Raw genomic sequence first — 23,575 nt, 5'->3', positions numbered from 1 at the left:
TCACTTGATGATCCAATTCCAAAACATAACCCATAACCCAATCACATCACATGGGGTGAGCACTCCACCCAACTCGAGGTGACGTACAACCAATCCTGCATAACCACCTTAGAACATAACATGGCTACAAAAATTTTGGGAGCGTAATTATATTCAAAAAAAAACAAGAGCCACACTGGCTTCCACCATCAAAATCACAACCATAATCCATGAGGAAATCTCAACCCTTAACTACAAATCATATTCACATTGAACCAACTCCCACACTTGGAGTTTGATATATCCATTGTAGTCGATCGAAATCCACACACATGGCCCTTAAGACATGAGATTTTATGCATAACATAACAGTTTGTAAGTTATGACCAAAACAGTGTTCTTATCGCTTCTATGACGTAAAACAAAAAACGCTTTTTATGCACGCATGTGATCATAAACACATCGTGTGCATAAATCAACGTGTTAAACATGATGAAATAATCATGGGAAATTCATACGCACTTGACAAATCCATACGTACACTCGTATATGAAAATATAACCACCGAGAGGGTATCTACTCAGAAAAACGACATAGAGAGAGAGAGAGAGAGAGAGAGAGAGAGAGATGATGATGATGGGTATAGAGTTTAGAGCTTCTCACCATGCTTTAGAATTCATTAGAGGTTGTCAAAAGGCTTCTTGATTTGCCACAAGAGAGCGGTGATGAGAGGTACGTAGAGGTTTTCACCACGAGAGCCTTCAAAGAGCGCGTACACCTTGAAACGTGAGAGGAGATAGTAAACAAGTAGGAGAGAGAGAGTATTTTTCTTCTTCTTCTTCTTTTGCCCGTAAACGAGAGAGAAGAGCTTATGGAGATGGTGATGAAGAGCTTGCACCACTCCGTATAATAGGTACGTATTGCCTTGCGATGGTAGACGCAACTGACGGCTCTGAAAACTAAGCACTCCCTGTCAATTTATAGGCACTACAGCAAGCCACAGTGATGCCCAAGCCAACTACTAGCGCTACCTCTTTTGCATGGAATAGTTGTAAGTTTTTTGGCACTTTGCTAAAAACATGGCACAACTTTTGGCAGTCAACTCTTCCACTTATCATTCAATTTTTACAGTGAAACTGACTAATTGAACAGTATTCGGGCAACTAATGAAACCATGACTAGACTATGCTGCACCATGATGTCCCAACATAATTATGACTTTCCCGTACTGCCCCCTTGTATTCACGGTACTGCTTTTTATAAAAATAATTCTTGTAAAAATCCCAAAAAAAAATTAATGGTCATTTTTAAATCGGACGGAGACTAAAAATAATATTTCTATGTTTAGGTCTTCCTAAAAAGCACTTTTTCAAAAAGGCTGAGAAAAGCACAAAAAGCTAAAAATAGTGTAAAAAGCAAAACAAAGGCAAAATTTTCTAAAATTGAACCATAAGAAAGGGGACTCGCTTTTCACTAAAAAGCACCAGAAATCAGAAAAGCTAAAAATAGCATTAAAGGCGCTCAAAAAGTAGATTTTTACAAGATTGAACCATAGCTTCCCCGGAACTCGTATGTTAAGTGCTTTTTGCAAAAAAGCATAAAAAGCATGAAAAAGCTAAAATTAGCGGATTTTCTCAAAACTGAACCAAACGTCCGTCTAACCTACTGGAACATGGAAACAACTTTTCTTTTTCCTTTGGAACCTTATAATACTATCAATCAAGCATCTTAAATCAAAATTTGACAAAACAAACATTGGAATCTATTTTTCTTATTTTTAAAAGAGACCCAAAATTTGGGGATCTTACATTACCTTATCAGTAGCTCCATCTCATTGTCATCTGCAGCCAAAATGTCAAACACCCTGGAAACCAATTTATTTGTAAATAATCTTCCCCACATATGTGGCCATCATTCAGCTGAAGATGCTTCTGATATACTGGTGCCATCTGATTTTTCTTCCAGCTTACCTATGGCAACCTTACAAACTCCAACAGACCTATTTTCCGCAAACATGCAGTGTTCTCTTTATTATCCTCAAGATTATACCTGGAATCCAAAACTGTATAATCTAAGAAGACCTCCTTACAAGGAGGTAACACCTTGGTTGGCGTGACCATTTCAACCTCCTCCTCTAAACTCGAGTAATGAACCATGGGTTTGTAGTAGCACATCTTGTGCACAGAGAGTACCAACATGGGTATCTTGTCGTCCTCCACTCGTGAATCCAAACCAGCATCAATAGGAGACTTATGTAAGCTTGATATCCTTTCAACCTTAGAAAACATAGAGTATGCTTAGTCATAGCAATCTTGCAAATACTCACGTACTTTGCATGCATAAATGGTCCCCATCTCAATGGTATCATTGAAGGAGACGAGCCGAGAGCACATCAAAAGAGGAAGAGGAATACGCATGCACACTCTCACACACACACCACCATAGCCACACACACAGGTTGGAGGGGGAGAGCTGACACACACTGTGTGCCCCCTTTCTTTCTTCTCTATCTTATGCACTAAGGCACAATACACATTGTACTTAGTGTTAGTGGCTCACACAAGTGTATAGCTGTACACTTAGGGTTAGTAGCAGTTAGTGATGGGTAGTCGGCCACATGGCCATTAAACCTAATAATCATTAACATGACGGGCAACTCGATTGCATGTTATTTCTTCCAAAAAAAAATTAAGCCTAAATCCATTCACGGGTTTAGACATGACTTGACCTAACACGTTAGCCAAAATAAAAGTGTTGGATCCCACACAGTGAGCAATTTGGAATGGCCCTGCATACCGCAGCTTCTGTTTTCCAAGTCTAGGTCCTAGCTTACTATTATAGACCATGACCGAATCTCCTTTAGCAAAGATCTTGAACTTGATGTTTCTCTTAATCCAAGCCTACCTCCTCTGCTGTGTGACTTTTGCAATATACACACTTTGAACTCTATCCTCCTCCAACTTCAGTAATGCTTCTTTTCTAAGTTTACTGACTCTTCAGGAGATAGTCTTTCTTGAACTGCAACCATGAGACTTGGTACTAGAAACTCCGTAGGAACTACTGCTTCCAATCCATACACCAACCTAAATGGTTTCATGCCAGTAGTCACCTCTGCTGGGTGACTTTTGCAATATACACACTTTGAACTCTATCCTCCTCCAACTTCAGTAATGCTTCTTTTCTAAGTTTACTGACTCTTCAGGAGATAGTCTTTCTTGAACTGCAACCATGAGACTTGGTACTAGAAACTCTGTAGGAACTACTGCTTCCAATCCATACACCAACCTAAATGGTGTCATGCCAGTAGTCACCTTAAAGGCTGTCCTGAAAGCCCAGAGTTCAGAATCCAACTTCTCATCCCAATGTGTCATGTTCTGATTCACCAACTTCCTAATTATCATGATCAAGATCTTGTATGGTACTAGAAACTCCATAGGAACTACTATTTCCAATCCATACATCAACCTGAATGGTGTCATGCCAGTAGTCACCTTAAATGCTATCTTGAAAGCCCAAAGTGTTGAATCCAACTTCTCATCCCAATATGTCTTGTTCTGATTCATCAGCTTCCTGATTATCCTGATCAAGATCTTGTTGGTACTCTCTACTTGCCCATTTTCTTGAGGATAATACATAGTTGATTTATTGTGCAGTATCATGTGTAGTTCTGTCAATTTACTAATCACTTTGTTGATGCAATGGCCTCCCTGATCAGAAACCAACTCAATAAAACATTTAAACCTGGTCATAATATCTTTGTACAAAAATTTAGCCACACTCCTTGCTTTGTTATCCCTAGAGGCCATAGCTTCCACCCATTTTGTGCAGTAATCGATCGCAACCAAAATGTACATGTTCTGTGTGAAACTTGCAAGTGGCTTGATGGGACCAACAAAATCTAATCCCCACTTTTAAAATGGTTCTAAAGGAAAGATAGTTTGTAGGGTCATTTTGTCCACATTCAATGGTATGCCCTCCCTTTGGCATAATAGACACTTCTTAGTAAATTCCTAAGAATCCTTTATAAAAGTTGGCCACCACCAAAGCCCAACCTGAAATAATGTTCTGGAAGTTACATCTACTGAGAAATGCCCTCCTGAATTTCTTGGATGGGCTTCTATCAATACTGCTTTTTGTTCAAACTCGGGAACACATCTTTTGATGACCTGATCAATCCCTCTTTTATACAGGACTCCTACAATGAATGTAAAAGGTTTACTTCTTAATGGTAGTCTTTTCATCTGATCCTTAGTCATTCTTTTAGGAAACACACCTTGAGGCAATAATTGAAGCATACATCATATCAATCCCTTGAATGATAAGTCACCTAAACTAGAAACAAATCTAAATAAGGCAACTGATCAGGCACTCGTGAAGAATCTTCTTCTTCTATTTTCAATCTACTCAAATAATAAGCTAACACATGAAGTCTGTCTGGAGTATATATCACCACATAATCCAAATCTTGTAACAGCAGTATCCACCTAACCACCCTAAATGATGGGATTTATTTACCAAGTAGATCAATGTATGGGATCCACATAGAAAATTACATTATTTGCAAATAGGTAATTCTTGTAATGAAAATGGCCTCTGAACTTTGAGAATAGTGAGATTAGGAGAATTAAAGAGAAAATTTTTGTGAGACTACTTTGAGAACATAGAGGGTGAACTTATTTAGTTGTAGCAACTTCACCATAATACTTAATTAACTTGGCATGAGCAATACTTTTGCAAGAGATAGAATTTAGATAGCTTGACAACAATTGAGGACCGGATTTATGTGGAGCCATGGTCCCCCCTCCAATAGGCTTTTGTATGAGAGATTCTCCCATCAATAGAATCTTGGTACAATACATTGTGTTCCTTGTGACCTAGGTGATGCAATGAAGATGGAAAGATTCATGCATCAAAAGCATAACATAGACTTTGTGAAAAAGCATTAACCATCCCCAGCCTCAGTCCCAAGGCCTCAAACACCTTCAAAGGTTGAGAGAGCTAGTGGGGAATGAGGGTAGGGAAGAAGAAGAAGAAACATTCATTATAGAAAGAAATAGTTCCTCAATTATCATCACTCTTCTTGCTAGCATACATAATAGCATAGTAATGAGGATGGAGAAGATGGAAAGCTTAAGCATTGAATCATCACTCATCTTGCTAGCATACATGATAGCATAGTAATGAGGATGGAGAAGGTGGAAAGCTTAAGCATTGAAGCATGGCTCTTGGTTGGATTTGCATTTCATAGCCAATAATGTTGGTGTAGGCTCTCAGCTTCTCTACTAGTTTGTAGAAGGATATGCAACTCTTGCACTTTTCACTTCACACAATGATTGTGTGTGTGTGTGTGTGTGTGTGTGTGTGTGTGTGTGTGTGTGTGTGTGTGTGTGTGTGTGTGTGTGTGTGTGAGAGAGAGAGAGAGAGAGAGAGAGAGAGAGTATACCCCCCAAGCTAGCCCCCTCCTTTCCTTGGTTGACCCCCTCTTCTAGCACTAGCTTGCATTTGATAGGAACTCCTCAAGCTTGGCCAATCATAGGCTTAATGCATATCAAGCAACAAGGGTAGCCTTGGGACAAGTGTCACCCTTATCCCTTTGAGAGAGAGGGCTTGATAAATGCATAGACATTTAATTCAATTAAATAAATTATCATTTGACCCCTTGGGAGGTCAACCAATAGGCTTTAGGCACACCATGAGGACAACATGAAGAGGAGCTTGACAAGTGTTCTATTTGCTTTCTTTGTACCAAGCTTTCCTTGTGTGAGGGCGGGTGTGTTCTCTCTCCTGCCCTTTACAATGAGGGCTCACCCCCCCTTGTGTAGGGATATGCATTGACTTTGTGGAACACCTTACCCCCTCAAGCACCTTAGTCATTGAGCACCTTAGCACCTTAGTCATTAAGCACCTCAAGCACCTTAGTCAGCAAGCACGACAAGCACCTCAAGCACTTTAGTCAGCAAGCACGACAGACACCTCAATTTTGGGCCCGGTTCCCACCTCAAGTACAGCCCTAGCTTACCTAAGGTCAAAGGACTTAACACTAACCTCTCATTTGAACCCCTTTACCATTGGCCCCATGTTGAGATAGATCTATAAGCACATGTCTGTATTCTAACCCTTGTGCCCGTCTATTCTCCCACATTAAATGATCAGTTTAATATGATAAAATCATGTGGGTTGGTTAGATATTAGATATTATGACATTACCTCTCTCTTGAAAGCGTAGTCGTCCTCGACTATGAGGTAGAAGAGATAAAGCCTTAGTCATTAGTCAATGTTTCTTAGGCAGGTAGAGGATCCCTTTTTACCCTACGACATCATTCCAAGATGGATGATTAATCCATTTGGTGCTTGGGAGATGTAGCTTCCGCAAGCATGTCTTCTCTTTAGTCCATTTCATCCTCCCAAAGTAGAGTGACAAATTCTACTGGTGTTTGAGAGACATCACCATCACAAACATGATTGTAAGTATGCATACTATTCAAATTTGTGCATAATAAAAAGTGAATTAGTATTATAAGACAAAAAAAATTGATCATTAAAAAGAAACGTGTACATTTGCTTACTCTAATATAACATTGTAAGCATTGACAAGGTTCACACTTTCCTTAAGTTGTATTACATTCCATCCATCTAGCATCTTCAAAATGATAATTTTAAAACTTAATAAGATATAGTCGGATAATCTTACCATGTCGTAGTACCTTGTCTTCATGCCTAAGGATAGCTTTGGGTTGTAGCACCTCTTCTTGGTCTTCGATTTTGGGAGGGTCTTCGATAATTGGTTCACTTGGTGGCTCTCCTTTGTAGGTCTTAAGTAGGCTCACATGAAAAGCATTGTGTATGAGGCAATGATTGGGAAACTTGAGTTGATAAGCCATCTCATTAATTGGCTTCAAGATTTGAAAAGGACCATAGTATCATTTGATGGGTGTTTGGCTCTAGAAAGCGTTGTAGGAAGTTTCCTCTTATGCACTCTTGAAGGCTGTGACTTAGACAATTGGTAGAGACCTCTGTAGGAATTAGTTAGGAGTCGGTCGAGTGTAGGTTGACACCTTATGCTTGCTTCCACGCGCCTGCGGGTCGAGCTTCGTCCTTAGCTGACATTATATGTTAGGTGAGTTCTCGATGTGCTGACGTCCGTCGCGGTGTATCCATCTAACATTGGCGCCGCTGCCAGGGACGAAAACCTTAGGTAGGTGACCGAGACTAATCCTTGAGGATTGGGATTTTTGGCTTGCCAAGAGTCTTGTTTTATGTTTAGATAGGATCAGAGGGTGGAGGACTCTCTAGATCTTAGAGGGAGTCTGGGAAGCGTGTGTCTGGCCTAGATCCTTCGACTTAGGTAGATTAGGTAGACCAAGATAGTTTTAGGTAGTAGTCGAGTTCTTGAGTAGGAGTTGGAGTGGTAGAAGCGGTGAGAGGAGAGCTTGAGAGTCCGGAGAGGCCAAAAAGCAACCAAAAACACCATTATCACCATTTTACATGATAAGTAGGAGTAGAGTAAGTAGGACATCATGATTCAGGATCTAGAGCATTTCATGCATGTATACTTGCTTAGTAAAGTCATCACAAGTTTGTAAAAGACGCAAAAATACACAAAAGTGTGTTTGAAAACCTAAATAAAGTCCAAAAGTTACTGTGAGTGTTTCTGATAGATCTATAGAGCATCAGGAGCATTTCTGTCAAGGAAAAAATTAATTTCAAGCCAAGAGGCATCCTACGCGTAGGATGTCTATAGGCTAATCTGGGGGGAATTTTGGGATTTTGAGTTGACGAGTGTGTTCAGAAGGTTAGGTTTACCCTAATTTCAACTGGAAAGTGGAAATTTGACCATATCTTGATTGGATAAGGCCAGATAGACTGAAATTGCCATACATCCTACCCAAATTGTGCCAAAGCATTATTTTAAGACCAAAACCATAAGATGGCAGCATGAGCATGTCTTGCATGATATATTGAGGGACTGAAAGGGGTTTCATCTCATTTGGGTGAGAAAATTGGGTTCAAAGCAGACTTTAGCACTTTTGACTAAAAAAAGCAAGAACAGCTAAAATTTGGGACTTTTGAAATCCAAACCAAAATCTAAGCATACCACTGGGTTACTGACATCAAGGGGAAGCTCTGGGACAATTCTGGGGTCAAACAAGCCAAAAAGACATCCTACGCGTAGGATGTCTTATGTGTGATTTTGGACTCTAAACCAAATTTTGAGTATACCAAAGTGATCAGCAACTCAAGGGGAGCCTGGGCTTTGAGTTTGAAGCCATTATGATGAAAAAGACATCCTACGCGTAGGATGTCTAAAGCAAGGAATTGAAGCCAGACTTTGACACTGAGCATAGCAAGGTGTTGTATAGCCTAAGGCAAGCCTCCTAGTCAATTTTGGTCCAAATTGGAGTTGATTAGAATGAACAAGATCAGCAACTAGCTGTCGGAACAGATTTTTGACTCATTGGCCAGCTAATAGGTGTCCAAATCAAAAAGGAAAAGCAGTTGTAGGCTCAGTACAACAAGGGGAAACCATAGTGCAAAAATCCAGGCAAAACAAAGCAGGAGACATCCTACACGTAGGATGTCTATTCGGGCCTACTCAAGAGAAAACTTGACTGGGCATAGACAGTGAGATTCCATTTGGCTTAAGGGTTCCAGAACTTCTTTCAAAAGTGAATTTGGACCTTGTTTGCCCATTTGACGAAGCAAAGACTGAATTCAGACTTTTTCGCGTAAAATTGACCAACATCCGAGGGAAGTACAGTTTCAGATTAGCATACCTAATATAGAACATCAGGAGTGTGTAAAATACAATAGTGGTTGAGATTAACTCTCCAGTTATACCAATCATTACCAAAATAGCCTCTAACAGATAAATGCTTTGACTCGATTGCCAAAATTAAAACGCTTGTGTACAGGTATATTCAGCAACAAAGCAAGAAGTTGTGCAGAAACTGATCCTTTGCCAGGTGAGTGGTTGGATGATGAATTTAAGATCAGGAAGATACATTGTTAGAGACCAGAAGGTGGCAGGTGACCAAGGTAGCTTAGTGTCCACCGAAGAGAGTGTAACTCAGGCAAGGCTAGATCGGCTAGCACCGATTATTGAGGAAGGTAGTGATACTGACACTTTGTCAGACAAATCTTTCTTCATGATAGGTAGTCAACAGCCAGGAGGTTTCACCTATGATGGACCTATGCCAGGAGGAAGCACCTCCCAAAATCCTTTGAATGATTCCAAGCACACTGTGATCTTCTTAGAGGGAACAAACTCGAGAGGAGTCCTAGTCTATTCTGACTATCGAGGACGCAAGTGCATTTGTATCGAAGAGAGGCCAGCTCAAAGATTGGAGATAATCCGAGTATATGATGATGGAGATAGATTCCGAGACAAAAAGGGAAACCACTATCTAATAGTTAGTAACCCTGAAGATTATAACAGATATGGAGATAACGTGGCGAAAGGAAAAATGGTTTCAGAAGCTCAAGAACCGCCACCAAACATTAATCGGCCCAGAGCTATTTTTATGTATGATAAGAAAACAACCAGGGTTCCAACTTATAACGAGAACGCGGGAATCTACAAGCATGAGAGTGAGGGTATAGTCTCTTACTTTCGCAGCAAAGAACCATACATAAACGAATTAAGCAAAGACAAGGTTCTTTACTTATTCTCGTATGAAACTGCTATGGCGAAGGGTATAGTTTTTGTTGATAGATACGGGCAAGAATACCAACGTATTCTCCTAGAGGAGGTAGAAACGACAACAGGTCCAGGAGCATTAGCATATGCCCCTGAAGAAGTACCAAGAGCTACCTACACCCCAAGCAAGTCAACGAATCCTTTTTCAGATGATTATAACGCTACCTCACATTCCACCCGACCGCCGCAAGCATTCAACAACCAAGACCAACCGGCAAACCAGCCATCATTGCAGGCATGGCTTCGATAGAGTGCACAATGGAACAAGACCGAAATTGAGATGGTTATCAAGTTGCACGAGGGCTAAGGGATTTGCAAGAACCACCACTCTATTCAAGGTATCAAGGAGAGAGTAAGCCGAAGACTCAAGGGTCAACAGAGCCTGGGGGACCACCCATAGAGCGAGTTCGAAGAGAAGAGCCACCTCCAGCAAGAACCATTAGAAATTATGGCTTAGGAGCACCACTGGGAGAGGAACCAGCCTATTACAGAAGACCTGAGGAGGTATATCGATTAGGACGTGGAGATCCAATGATGAGGTTTGTAGACCATCGAAGAATTAGACCTTCTCAAGTGCAAAAATGGGTAAACAAGAAATACACAGGGAGCAGAGACCCAAGAGATCATGTAGCAGCATTTGTGCGTGTAATTAGAGCCGAATAGGTGTTAGACTTCCCTACCCAATTTGTAGGGTTTGGACTAACCCTAGAGGATGATGCTGCCACTTGGTTTCACTTTGTAGAGCGTAGAGACTTTGAGTCTATGGAGGAAGTGTTTGACGAGTTTATCGAGGAATTCTCACAAAGGGGAATAGCTCATAATACCCTCTCACAGATCCATAAATTCAAACAGAAAGATGGAGAATATGTACGAAAGGCAGCCCTAAGACTAAAAAGATATGTTAAGTTCTATCCTGTTGAAGAACTGCCAACTCAGTCCAGACTTATGCTGATATTCATCCAAGGAATAAGGAATGCGGATCTCCAGAAAGACTTACATATGAAGAGGAGCACGACGCTGAATGAGTTGACCAAGGAAGCTCTTTACCTGGTGGACAATTGTGCAGTCTACAAAGAGGGGGAGTTCAAGGACCTTGATGACGATTCGTCTTCACAACAAAGTGGAAGCAAGTCTTCTAAGACAGCACCGAAAGGAGGTAGCTGTAAACTAGGAGCAGCTTGTAGATGAAGTGCTAAAAAAGATCAACTTGTACGCCAAACCCCAGGCTAAACAGCCCAAGTGGTGTGCTATTGAACAAAAATGGACAAACCATGGGACCAAGGAATGTTATTATATAACAAGGGATATGTGAGAGAGAGACCTTACACTCCCCAAGCTCCGGTAGCTTCTCCTCAAGTTCCACCGATGCCTAGATATCAAGCAGGCAACCTACCAGGACCTGTAGGTGTAGAAAGACCACAACCGGTGTTGGGGCAACAACCACCCCTACCAGGATTACGACCAGTTGGTATAAGATACACACCAACCGTAACTGAATCAGAGGATAAGGCTTTACTGCCTATGCATGCATATTATGAAGATCCCAATGGATATGCGGCAAACCCTGTCTATTATCCACCAGAAGATCCCTCGACACCAGAACCATGGAGCATGATAGGAAATACATGACCACCAATTGCTGCGCAGGTAGCAGGAGAAGGAAGATATAGCTTACATGAACGAACACTGATGTTCATAGCCAATGGGGGCATGGGCGGACAGAGACATGCATACCAACAAAGAGGAGCTCAAGGAGCACCTCAACAACCCAAGGGACCCTGCTACAACTGTGGTGGAGACCATTTGCTGAGAGATTGTCCTCATGATGAAATCATTAGAGTCAATGCGTATTGCCCAGAATGTGGAATCACTCATTTGATTCCCGATTGCCCTAAAAATCCGAACAAAGGAGCAAAAACCACCTTGAATATGCTAAAAACAGTACCTTCCAGTGGAGGATCGGAAAATGAAACAATTATATCCATCGAGGCGGTAACATGAGCCCAAGCTCAAAGGACGAACGAACCCATAGTTGAAGAACCAAAAACCGATGCCCAAAGTTCAGAAACAAGAAATCAAAGAAACACTTGGAAAGCTAGAAAGGCGCGTAGGAAAGCCAAGAAGGAACGAGAGCAAACAGCCCTATCCGAGGTTAAAACATACAAAGGATAGATTGGAACGGTTAGAGGATCTAGCTAGCTTAAGCTCACCCACCACAACAACCATAGCACCCAAGGAAATAGCAGAGCCCAAAAGTGCAGGATCAGGAGGATCTGTACTGGCTGACATGGTAAATGAGTAGTTGGATGCACTTCTAAAAGCTTATGAAGCTCGACTTAAAAAGAACCAAACTCAGGAGCAAAGGTGGATGACTTATCCATATGCAGAAATAGAAAAACAGAGGTTGGATATGTGTAAAAAGATTATCGAAATAGCTCAATCATTGATGGAAGACCCACTGGGTAAACCTGCAAATTGGCATGAGACACCAACTCCAACCCCTATCCAACCAACTTTAGAGAAACATGTGGAAACAAAGGAAAGACTCACTAATTCCTATGAGTCCAGAGGAGATCCTATCATTGTGCCAAATACCACAGATGGGACAAGTGACGGGTTCCAGCCTAAAATATTGACAGAAATGGGTGAGGACTGTAACGGTCTAGACGATCTGTGGAAGAAAATCCGTGAAGCCAACGAGGCTAATAGGATGAGTAACCACATGAATAGCACGAGAAAAGAAAAGAATGTGATCTTACCTCCTATTGAAGAATTTGAGACGAGATCACAAATGAACTTTGAGATACATTCACAAGGGGGAGACCAAGGATCAATTAGTTCGGGGCACAGCCAATCAGACTCACTGAGAACTTTACCCTCTTACCTAGGAGAGTATGAAGCTAAGTCGGAAGTGAGAGCAATCCCATTTCAAAGACTTTCTTCTAACAAAGTGATGGATTCGCAAGGATTGATTGAGGTGTTGTCCACTCCGGTGGCATGCACAATCACATTGGCAGAACTCCTAAGGTTACGACCAAACATGTGGACCACAATAGGTAAATGCCTAGAAAAATTTGGAGTTAAAGACCCCACCTTGAAGCTTCAGGAAGGGATCAGAGAGTTGGACAAGCCTCAAATAAACACTAGGCCAGTATTATTGAACAAGGTTGGAGAGTACTACGAGGGAGAAGATGGAAACACCACGCTACCAGTAGAATTCCAAGGAGTAGTTTCCAAAGCTATTCTTGACAGTGGAGCGGGAATTGCTATCGCCACCAAGGAAATCTGGATAAAATGGGGAAAACCAGCTTTGAGGACTACCAGAATGAAACTGCAATTGGCAGATAGGTTCATGGAGAAGCCTCTAGGACTCTTAGAAAAAGTGATTATCACTTCATGCGGAATCGAGTATGAGCATACATTTGCAATAGTCGATTTCGACAAAAAGAACAATTATGAGATCATCTTGGGACAACCATTCTTGCGACAATTGAAGATGGTCCAAGATTGGGGTTATGACCACATATACCTCAGACATGGCAAGAAAACAACTAAAATACACCTGAAAGACCATAGTTACAAAGATGTGAACCAAACACCTGTGGAAGAGTTTGATTCAGCTACAGTAGGAGGATCAGAACTCCCAGCATGGTTAGGGAAACCAAAAGAGCTATGGATATGTGGAGCTTCACATTGTGGAAGCTTAAGAAGAGAGGAATGCATCTTAGAAAGAGCAATAGAGGACAAGGAGTATATTCCGGAACCTTTCCCTGAAGATGCCTTGGAACCTCTAGAATGGGAACACATACTAGCAACATTGGATGTCTGTACCATTACAGACAGTCCAACAACAAAATTTTGCGATAAGGATGGCTATGATGTGTTACCCTATTACATGGTAAGCCTTATACTCGGAGAAGATGAGACGATAGAACCACCAGAACAAGAAGAGTTTTACAACTCTTCTGAACATCTGGAAGTAAATGATGATGCAGAAATTGAGTGTTCAGACACCTCAAGTGAGCGTGGAAATGAAACCGAGAATATCAAGTTTTATGATTTTTCTAATCAACACCCTAAACGCCAAGAACGCTACAGGAGGAAATGAGCAGGAAACAAAGCAAGAGAGAACCTGATACACAGGATAAAAGGTAAAACTCATTATTTGATGCTTGTAAAAGCAGAGAATTGTGTAAAAGACCACATATCAGGAAGATTCTCAAAAGATTGAAAAGAAAGAACACGAGAGGAAATAAAACAGGTACGAAAAGCTAAAACAGAAACAAAATCACAAGAATCTCAAAAATTAAAAAAAGAAACAACAAAAGACCAAGAGTGGACCAAACTGGAGCGTAAACAGAAATACCAAGAACTAAAACGATCTTTAAGAGAGATATGGACTACTGAAGAAGATAGTGATGGTAAAGGGGAGTCAGAAAAGGGGAACATGAATGTATCCTCACACTATCGGAAATTTACTATCCAGGACAGAAAATTCATCATGACACCACCAGTCAAGGAAAGAACCAACCAAGAATCTTATGATGGGCCTGAAAATGCAAAAAAGATAGACCTTGCAATACCAGGTGAAAAGCCTCAGCCGGTCTATATAGCCAACGATTTAGAGCCTGAAGAAGAAGAACGGCTCACACAACTTCTCAAGAAGTATAAATATGTGTTTGCATGGTCGTATAAAGACCTCAAGGGAGTTGATACATCGATATGCCAACATACAATTCTTTTGAAATCGTATGCAAAACCTAGCAAACAACGTCCCTATACATATAATGACACATTTGCTAAACGAATCAAAGAGGAGATTGATAAGCTGATGGAATCTGAATTCATCTATGAAATCGAACATACAGATTGGGTGTCACCCATTGTGGTAGTTCCCAAAAAGAATGGAAAACTGAGAGTGTGTGTAAACCTCAAAAAGGTAAATGCAGCCACCATAAAGGATAATTATCCATTGTCAATCACAGAACATGTACTTGAGCGAGTGGCCAGGAAACGGGCTTATTCCTTTCTGGATGGGTTTTCAAGATACAACCAACTGGCAATAGCAAGGGAGGATCAACACAAAACAGCGTTTACCACAGAATGGGAAATTTATGCGTATCGAGTTATGCCGTTTGGCTTAACTAATGCCCCAGCCACTTTCCAAACGTTAATGACGCACGCATTCAAGGAATACCTAAGAATATTCTTAGAAATTTACATGGATGATCTTTGTGTACACTCTCTTCTATGAGAGGAACATATCGACCATTTGCAAAAGGTCTTTGAAAAATGCAGGACATATCGAATCTGTCTTAACCCGGAAAAGTGTGTATTCATGGTTAAGCAAGGCCGCATCTTAGGACACATTGTCTCAAGAAATGGCATAACCACAGACCTAGACAAAGTCAAAGTCATTGTAGACCTATTGAGGCATACTAATGCGAAACAAGTGCAATCCTTCATGGGACACTGCGGATATTATCGAAGATTCATATACATGTATGCGGTTATTGCACAACCTCTGTATCGTTTTCTAATCAATTTCGATTGGACCGAGGAGTGTGAAACTTCATTCCAAAAGCTGAAGGAAAACCTTATATCATCACTTGTACTGAAGGCACGAGATTGGAAAAAGATATTCCATGTTCACATTGATGCTTCTGTATATGCCATTGGGAGTATTCTAGCTCAACCTGGAGACAGAACAATGGATTTTCCGGTTTGCTATGCGAGCCGACAGCTAAACAGTGCGGAAAAGAACTACACAACCACCGAGCGGGAAGGGTTAGGAATGATTTATGCTGTAAAGAAATTTCGGCATTATTTGCAAACAAATTTGTGTTCTTTACAGATCATCAAGCTCTTTTGTATCTGGTAAATAAACCATGCAATACAGGGAGAATCGTACGCTGGTTTATTATATTGCTAGAGTTTGACTTCACAGTGGTGGTCAAAAAGGGTAAAACCCATTTATGAGCGGATCATCTTTCAAGGATACACAACGGGGAATCTCCTGAAGGAGTAGATGATGACATACCAGATGCTTATCTTTTCAATATTGAAATGGTACCCAAATGGTCTTAGGATATTGTTAGCATTCTTTCCTTTGGAAGTGAGATTGATAATATGGAATACAAATCCAAACAACAAACAATTCGACAAACAAAAAACTTCCAGTTGATAGCAGGACGGCTGTATCATCTTGGATCAGACCAAATCCTACGATTATGCATAAATCCGGAAGAATTCGAGTGCTACCTTGAAGAAGCACATATTCAAGATTGTGCATTTCATTGTTCAACAGTGAAAACACACCAGAGACTAAAACAGTTAGGGGTTTATTGGCCAACTATGTATATGGACTCACATTCTTATGTTACCAATTGTACTATATGTAGTGCCAAACGACCAATGGATCACGCGACATTGTTTCAGGTAAACATTGCACCTGCATGGATGACTTCTTAACCACCAGGATGTTCCCTGAAAACATCACAAGAGCACGGAAATAAGCTATAGAGCTGAAAGGTTGTGACTTCCAATTAATTGAAAACCAACTCTATAAGAGAGGAAAGGACAATCAACTTAGAATATGTGCAAGTGAAAGCGAATACCGGCTGATTCTAGAACATGCACATAGCGGAATAAGTGGAGGCCATTTTTTGGGCGACAAGAATGCAAAAATTGTCTTAACTGCAGGTATATGGTGGCCTACATTGCACATGGATGCTGAAGAGTTTGTAAAGTGTTGTGACGCCTGTCACAGCGCACCAAGGTGCCAATAAAAAGAGATGAGATGCCACTACGGCCAATGATGGGAGCAAGAGCATTTGCAAAATGGGACATTGATTTTGTAGGACCTATATCACCCCCTGCATATCGCACCCATACCCAATATATCATTGTGGCTACGGACTATCTCACAAAATGGGTCGAAGCCAAGGTAACACAAAAAGCTGATGCACGCACCACTGCACAATTTTTATATGAGAATGTTTTTGTACGATACGGGTTACCAAAAGAAATTGTCAGTGATCGGGGAACACACTTTCTCAATGAAGTCATTGAATATCTACTAGAGGAATTCATGGTCATACATAGGAAATTTGCTCCATACCATCCACAAGAAAATGGACAAGCTGAGGCCACAAATAAAACACTATGCACGGTTCTCACTAAAATAGTGTCAGAATCAAGAACAGATTGGAATCAGCAGCTACACTCAACACTATGGGCATACAGGGTAGCTTACAAAACATCGATAGGAACAACACCATACAACATGGTGTTTGGCCTAAATGCTATACTACCCATAGAGTTTCTAATTCCAACTGTACGAGTAGCAACACGCTTAGAATGGACAGGGCATGGGCTCTCTTCAAGGATAGATGATCTTGAAAAGCTCGATGAACTCTGCTTACGAGTTGTAGCTTCAATCTATGCTAAAAAGAGGAGACAAAAAGAATTTTTTGACAAACATGTGCGCACTAAAGAGTTCAAAACAGGTGATTACGTACTTGTTTATACCTTGAAGCAACATGCCAAGAAACTTAAAAAGCGAGGAATGGGACCATTTGTGATTAGTGATCCATCACAAAGTGGAGTTGTCAAGCTTGCTACATTAGTAGGTGAAGAAATGCCGAACTGGATTAGTGGATATCGACTGAAGAGATATCATATACCACTCACATAGGAGATGCTCCAACAAGTTCATCAAGGAAAACAACAAATGAAGGAAAAACAAAGAGTACAAGAAGAAGCTCAAGCAGAAGCAAAAGAACGCATTGCAAAAAGAAGACTTCTGCGACAACAACAACAAAGTGGACCACCATTGCGAATCAATGCCATTCGACTGACGAAGTTGGATGAAGAAACAGTGGAGCCAATAATTGCGATCAAAGTGGGCAGCAATCAAGTTGAATCGACAGCATTGCTTGATTCGAGAGCTCAAGCAAATTTGATCTCTTACGGAGTATACCAATAGCTCAAATTCACAGATCCACTTCATCCTACTCCTCAAGTGCTGGAAAGTAGCAGATCACACCCGTTGAAAACATTGGGATAGACTATATTGCAAGTACAGATACATCAATATATTTACCCACACAAATTCTATGTGGTGGAGAATGAAAGCACACAACACCCAATGATGTTGGGGCAACCTTGGAAAAAAGAGTACAATGTGCAAATAGATTGGAATGCCAAGGCAGTCAAAATTCAGCATGCACATGAACAACAGGTGATAGCCTTTGCTCGGCAATACCAGACTAATCAGCTGCAAGCTATACAATCACTGCAAAAAGAGCCAAAGCAAAAATGAAACCAAATAACAACATGATACCCGAGACCAACAATCAGGTAAAAGACAACCATGCTAATTACAGACATACGAAGTCACCGGCCGCAATACAGATCTCGCTTACCAAAACAACAGAAGCAAGTATGGTTGCGGAAGGATAGAAATGACATGGCAGACAAACAACAAGGCAACAAAAGAATTCCAATGAAGTAGATGGTTCAACCAAAAACCAAGGGCATAAAATAGATATGGACCCACAGAAAATGCTTAGCCATAACCCAAATGTCACTCGCATTTGGATACCAAAACAAAAGCAAAAGGAACTCCCTTCAGTACAAGCAACAATGGAAGGCAGATAGATGCATTTGAAAAAGGAAAGTCAGCTTATGTGGATGCCAATCGGCAACAAAACAGTGGCAACAAAGGAAATAGCAAAACATTTCCAAAAACCAGCAAAAGCAAAATACCAATGGAAAGCAAAGGCAATACGGCCCATAGCCATTACGGCCCATCCAATTCTCTCCATAGAAACAGCTATGGTTATATCAACAGTATCGGCAAAGCAATTGCCTTTTGCAAAAAAGACAATTAAACAGAGAGCAGTAGAGTTACAGTTTTTACTTGCAAAGAAAACAGGAAACCTCGACGGTGAATGCCAATAAGCATCTTGCTTATTCCCTTCTCTTGCACAGCATTAGTTTTTCCATGCATTGCCCGAGTATACATAAAATAGGTCCACATTAATCGGCCAAGCATAAGCACAACTTTTTCAACCTATGCACGGCACATACTCCGAGGCGATACCTTGTCGTCCGGGAGGACTCCGGCTAGGAGGGGGGGAGGCATTCTCAAATGTGGAACCAATAACAGAAACAGCAAAAAAGGGCATGATTTTCGACTATTTTAAGGGTTGTTGTTTGATTGCATAAATTTTTTGGAGTAACCCAAGTACATATGCCCTTATACAGAATGTATCTATAGGTATATGGGGCCAAATGCCAACTCAAGCCCCTAGGTGTGTGTATATAAGTAGAAATAGCCATTTTTCGGGCAAAATAGTGGTAAAACAGAGAAATCTGGCCATAAAAATTGCATGTGAGTGTATATAATGTTTTGCGGTGATGTTTGTGATTTATTATGATTTTTGGGAATTTTTTGGGTTTGAATTGCTATTTTCCTTTTAATTTTGCTAATTTTCGGCACAAATACTTCAAAAGTAGAAATAGCAGGTGAAAAATGGTCATAATGAAAAACAAAAAATATGGGGATGATCAGTGACTATAGGAAAACCTATGGTACAGTGGGGGTGCAATTATGAGACTGGAGCGGAAAGCGTGTTTTGGCGAGGTTTTGACCGAAATGCCACATTTCTGGTAAACAAAGCAAATGGAGTCCAAATCAAGAAATTTTTGAACCTAACCGCATCTCGCAAGAAGATAGGAGCACATGTCAAATTTCATGAAAAGTGGTTCGGGGACCTCCATTATAAGAAATTTTCACCTCATTTTTAGCTCATTCTCACTATTGACTTTGTGGAGAGAGCTTCTGCCACCTAGAGCGGACCGACCTTCCAGCAGCTTCTATGACACACACGACTACCCGACGAGCTTCAGACATGAGAGGTAGGCTCACCACCTTGAGCTTTTCGCGCATGTTTGTCATTATGTCGCGAAAACTAGCGTAGGGGTCACACACAAAGCGGGCGGTAGAGACCTACAAGTAGAGACGGCGGCCTAACGGCTAACCCGAAAGCAACAAGACTTCATCGGCAGCTTACCCTAGCCTAGGAGACCAGTCCTAGATGACCAAAAGCAGTAGAAAACCATCGGGAAAAACCCTAATTCCCAGAAACCCACAAGAGGCCACCAAATGGGAAATCGACGAAACGGTGACCAAATGCTACCAAAATTCATGGGTAGGAGCATCTCGACATGCTCGACAAGTCTATGTGACCCGCATGACCAAAAAGTGACCAGAGGCGGCACTAAACTTCAGAAACGGCATCAGACACACAAAGCGTCAAATTGCTCTTGCGGCCAAACCGCAAGCCTATTTGCCACCAAACTTCACGAGCGTCCTATGGTGGTAGACCTCCGCAAATCATCGAAGGTATGTAAATGCAACCACGGGTGCTTCTAGAGTGACAAATTGCCAAATGAAGCTCCGGTGAAGCCAAAGTCGACAAAAACCATACAGTAAGGATCCCCAAGGGATCGGGAAGCTATGGAGATCAACATCAAGAAATTTGATCGCCAAAAAGCACTCCAAAAGTCAGAAAACGGCTATGAGGCTCTGAAGTCCACACAGGGAGTTATTCTCTATCCATTTTACTTTTTTGTTGAAATAAGGCTCAAAAGGGACTCAGGGGGACCAAGGGCAAGCACTGGGAGCACCATCCATGAAAAAATCACCAGGAGACATCCTACGCATAGGATGTCTCAAGGGCACTTTTGGGCACAAACTCCAACATTTTTTATCATACACATTTTCTGAATGACTTTTACAAGCTATCCACCAAGTCTCATCACATTTGGACCAAAATTGACCTCATATGCATGGAAAAACGCAAAGTTAGGGCATAGAGGCAATAATGGGCCATAGACCTACCAAACCTTGTCCAAATCACATGAAACTTGCACAACACATTCACCAATACATAAACAACCAGTCTGTGTGGTCAGAAGCAAAAAATGGTGAAGTAGACATCCTACGCGTAGGATGTCTATTTGACTTTTTTGACCTGCAAAGGATGTTTGATCATTCCAGATCCAATCACCTCATCATCAAGAGCTCATATATCAAGTTTGAAGCCATTCTAATCATTTTTGACCCCCAACACTATCAAGATACACTTTTTGAGCCCAAAAACACCACACAGACCCTTACAAGCATCAATCCTTGTCCAAATCCAAATCCAAGAACATGGCCATGTTCCATAGGCCAAGGACTACCCATAGAAAAAATTTCATGACAATTTGATGAAAAAGACATCCTACGCGTAGGATGTCTCCAGCATAAATTAAGTCTTCTGTGCAAAGAGTGACATCATGGGAGCCAATACCATGGTGCAATGAGCCCATATACCAATTTTCAACCCATTTGGACATCAAGTGCTACCTATAATGGACTTTCTACCCAATTTGTGACCTAAAGCCTGAATCAGCCCAAAAAAATCCACTTTTTGATGTCCAAATCCAAATCCAAGCATATAGCCGTGTTCCATGAGCCATGCACGACCAGCATGCCAAGTATGAACCAACTCTGATGAAAAAGACATCCTACGCGTAGAATGTCTAGATGAAAATTTTTTGCCAGATTTGCATTGTGAGCACATGCACAGCTTCACAAGTTCCTTTTAAGCTTTATTTTCAATTTTCAAGTCATTTGGATAAGTAAAACACAGCTTCGCAGCTAATATCAAAAAAACGCTAACTTAGGACTACTGAGTGCAACAGGATCTATGGCAGCCGCGAAGTCACCGGCAAAGAAGAAAAGAATGACCATCAAGGATTACTTGGAAGAAGTGGAACCCTTCGTCATTCCAGAAGGAACACTAAAGCCCACCAGCACATAGATCCAAGAAGATCTATTAGAGTCCAACGACCTAAAGATCTACCAAGGAGTGTTCAAAGACACTGAAGGCAATGTCATCGAGCTACCAATGCTGCCGTGAGAACTCAATGAGTTCGTACGAAGCAAGATAGCCGGGTACTTGGAGAAGATTGATCTCCACAACTACTTTGAAGCAATACCGGTAGGGGTGGACATAAAAAGAGTCTGGGAGTTTGTGACAACCATCAAAGAGGATGGAGTAGCCAAAGTAACATATCTACAAGGCAGGCCAGAAACAGAGATAATCATTACTGAGCAGGTTGTAGCAGATGCACTAGACCTCTCCAACAAGGGGGATAGTGTAACTAAAAGAAGGGATGAGGTCAAGGTGTACAATGAAAAGAAAGGGAATTACACCTTTGAAGATATTGCCAACCCAAGAGTGGCAATCATGAGCGAGTTATACAACCAATACTTCCACATGTGCACGAAGAGGCCACAGAAGTATAGAATGCCGCCAGGTGCAATTGCCACGACATTCACTTGGGCAATGACGAAAGGCACCCCAAAGATAATCAATTATGCGGTATATATACATGAAAACCTAGTAAAGATGGGTAACAAGAAGCCAACCTATATAGTGCAAGGAGAACTAATCACCAAGGTGATTTATGGAGCACTACACGCAAATGGAAGGTGGCCTGACCCCCCGTCTCAGAACGATTGGCTGAGGCTAAAAGAAGACAAGGAAGACGAGCCCCAAAGAGCACCAAGGGTGGCTACAAGACTGAAAAGACTGCTAAAGCCGGTTCAAGAGGAGCAACCGGAGCAAAAGAAAGGGAAGAAGGAATTTGCCCAAGTGCCTGCCAAAGAAACAAGGTCGCAAAAAGTGGCAAGATTAAAGAGGCTGATGGAGAGCTTTCGAGCAGAGAGAGCCCTCAAGGGTGATTTAAGTGAACTCTGGAAGCCTTCTCTAGAGTCAATGTTGGGATCATCCCGAAGAGTGCAAAGGGACAGATTTGAGGACTATATCAAAAATTTTGACATTCTTGATGCAGCATCAGAGAATATACTGCATGTCCCTTTCACAGAGGAGGAAGTACAGCAAATATGGCAGAAACTGCTAGATGAGCAAGAGAGCCAAGAAAGAGAAAGAAAAACTAAAGCAGATAGGGATTTAAAGGGCAAGCCTACATCCCTACCGGCCAGCCCTAAACCCAGCCCACAGCCCTCACCACCTCCTAGCAGCCCTCCACCAGAAGATAAGGAGGCTGAGGACAAACCAGAAGAACAGCAAGCAGGTGAGCAAGATCAGAGTCTGGAGAAAAAGCCAAAGGAAGAGGCTAAGCCTTGAAGTGAGCAAAAAGAATTAGAAGATTCTTATTACGCATTTTTGGACCTACTAGCTGCAGGATACACGAAGGAAGAAGCCGCCACAGTCACATTCGACTTGGCGAGGACAGGGCCTAAAGAACAGATGCAAGGCATCAGGCTAGTGGAATTAAAGGAAATTGCCACAGATACAGTGGACCTGCACCCTCCCTCTAACGACTGGGACGTGGTGATGACAAAGCTAACCGGGTTGAGAGTGCAATCCGTGGCTTCAGAAAAAGAGATGACAGCTCTCAAGGCCACTGAAATAAAGATTAAGATGGAAGTAGACGCTCTACAAGGACAAAGCCAAAGGCAAAAGGAGAGAGAAGCTGAGCTACAGGCCAGCCTAGCAAGGGCACTACAAAGCTGCCAGGCAATGGAGGAAGCAAATCAAGCAGCCCGCAAAAAGAATGCAAGCAGTTGAAGAAGAATGTCAGCAGCTCAGCAAATCACTGCTAGATGCCGAGAAGGAAAGAGATAACCTGACACTACAGCTGGCAGAAGAATCTTAAGAAGTAGAAGCCATGAGAAACACCAAGGAAAGAGCAGAGATAGATCAAGAAGCAAGCCAAGATGAGGTCCTTGAGCTCAAGGACCAACTCAAAGTAAAAGATCAGACCATTCAGAGGCTGCGAGCATCACCTGCCAGAGTCAGAGCTACTAGCTCGACT

This window comes from Adiantum capillus-veneris, chromosome 3 (assembly GCF_014529385.1).
Source record: "Adiantum capillus-veneris isolate H3 chromosome 3, ASM1452938v2, whole genome shotgun sequence".
In the NCBI taxonomy this organism is placed as follows: Eukaryota; Viridiplantae; Streptophyta; class Polypodiopsida; order Polypodiales; family Pteridaceae; genus Adiantum; species Adiantum capillus-veneris.
This window is presented reverse-complemented; position numbering follows the sequence as displayed.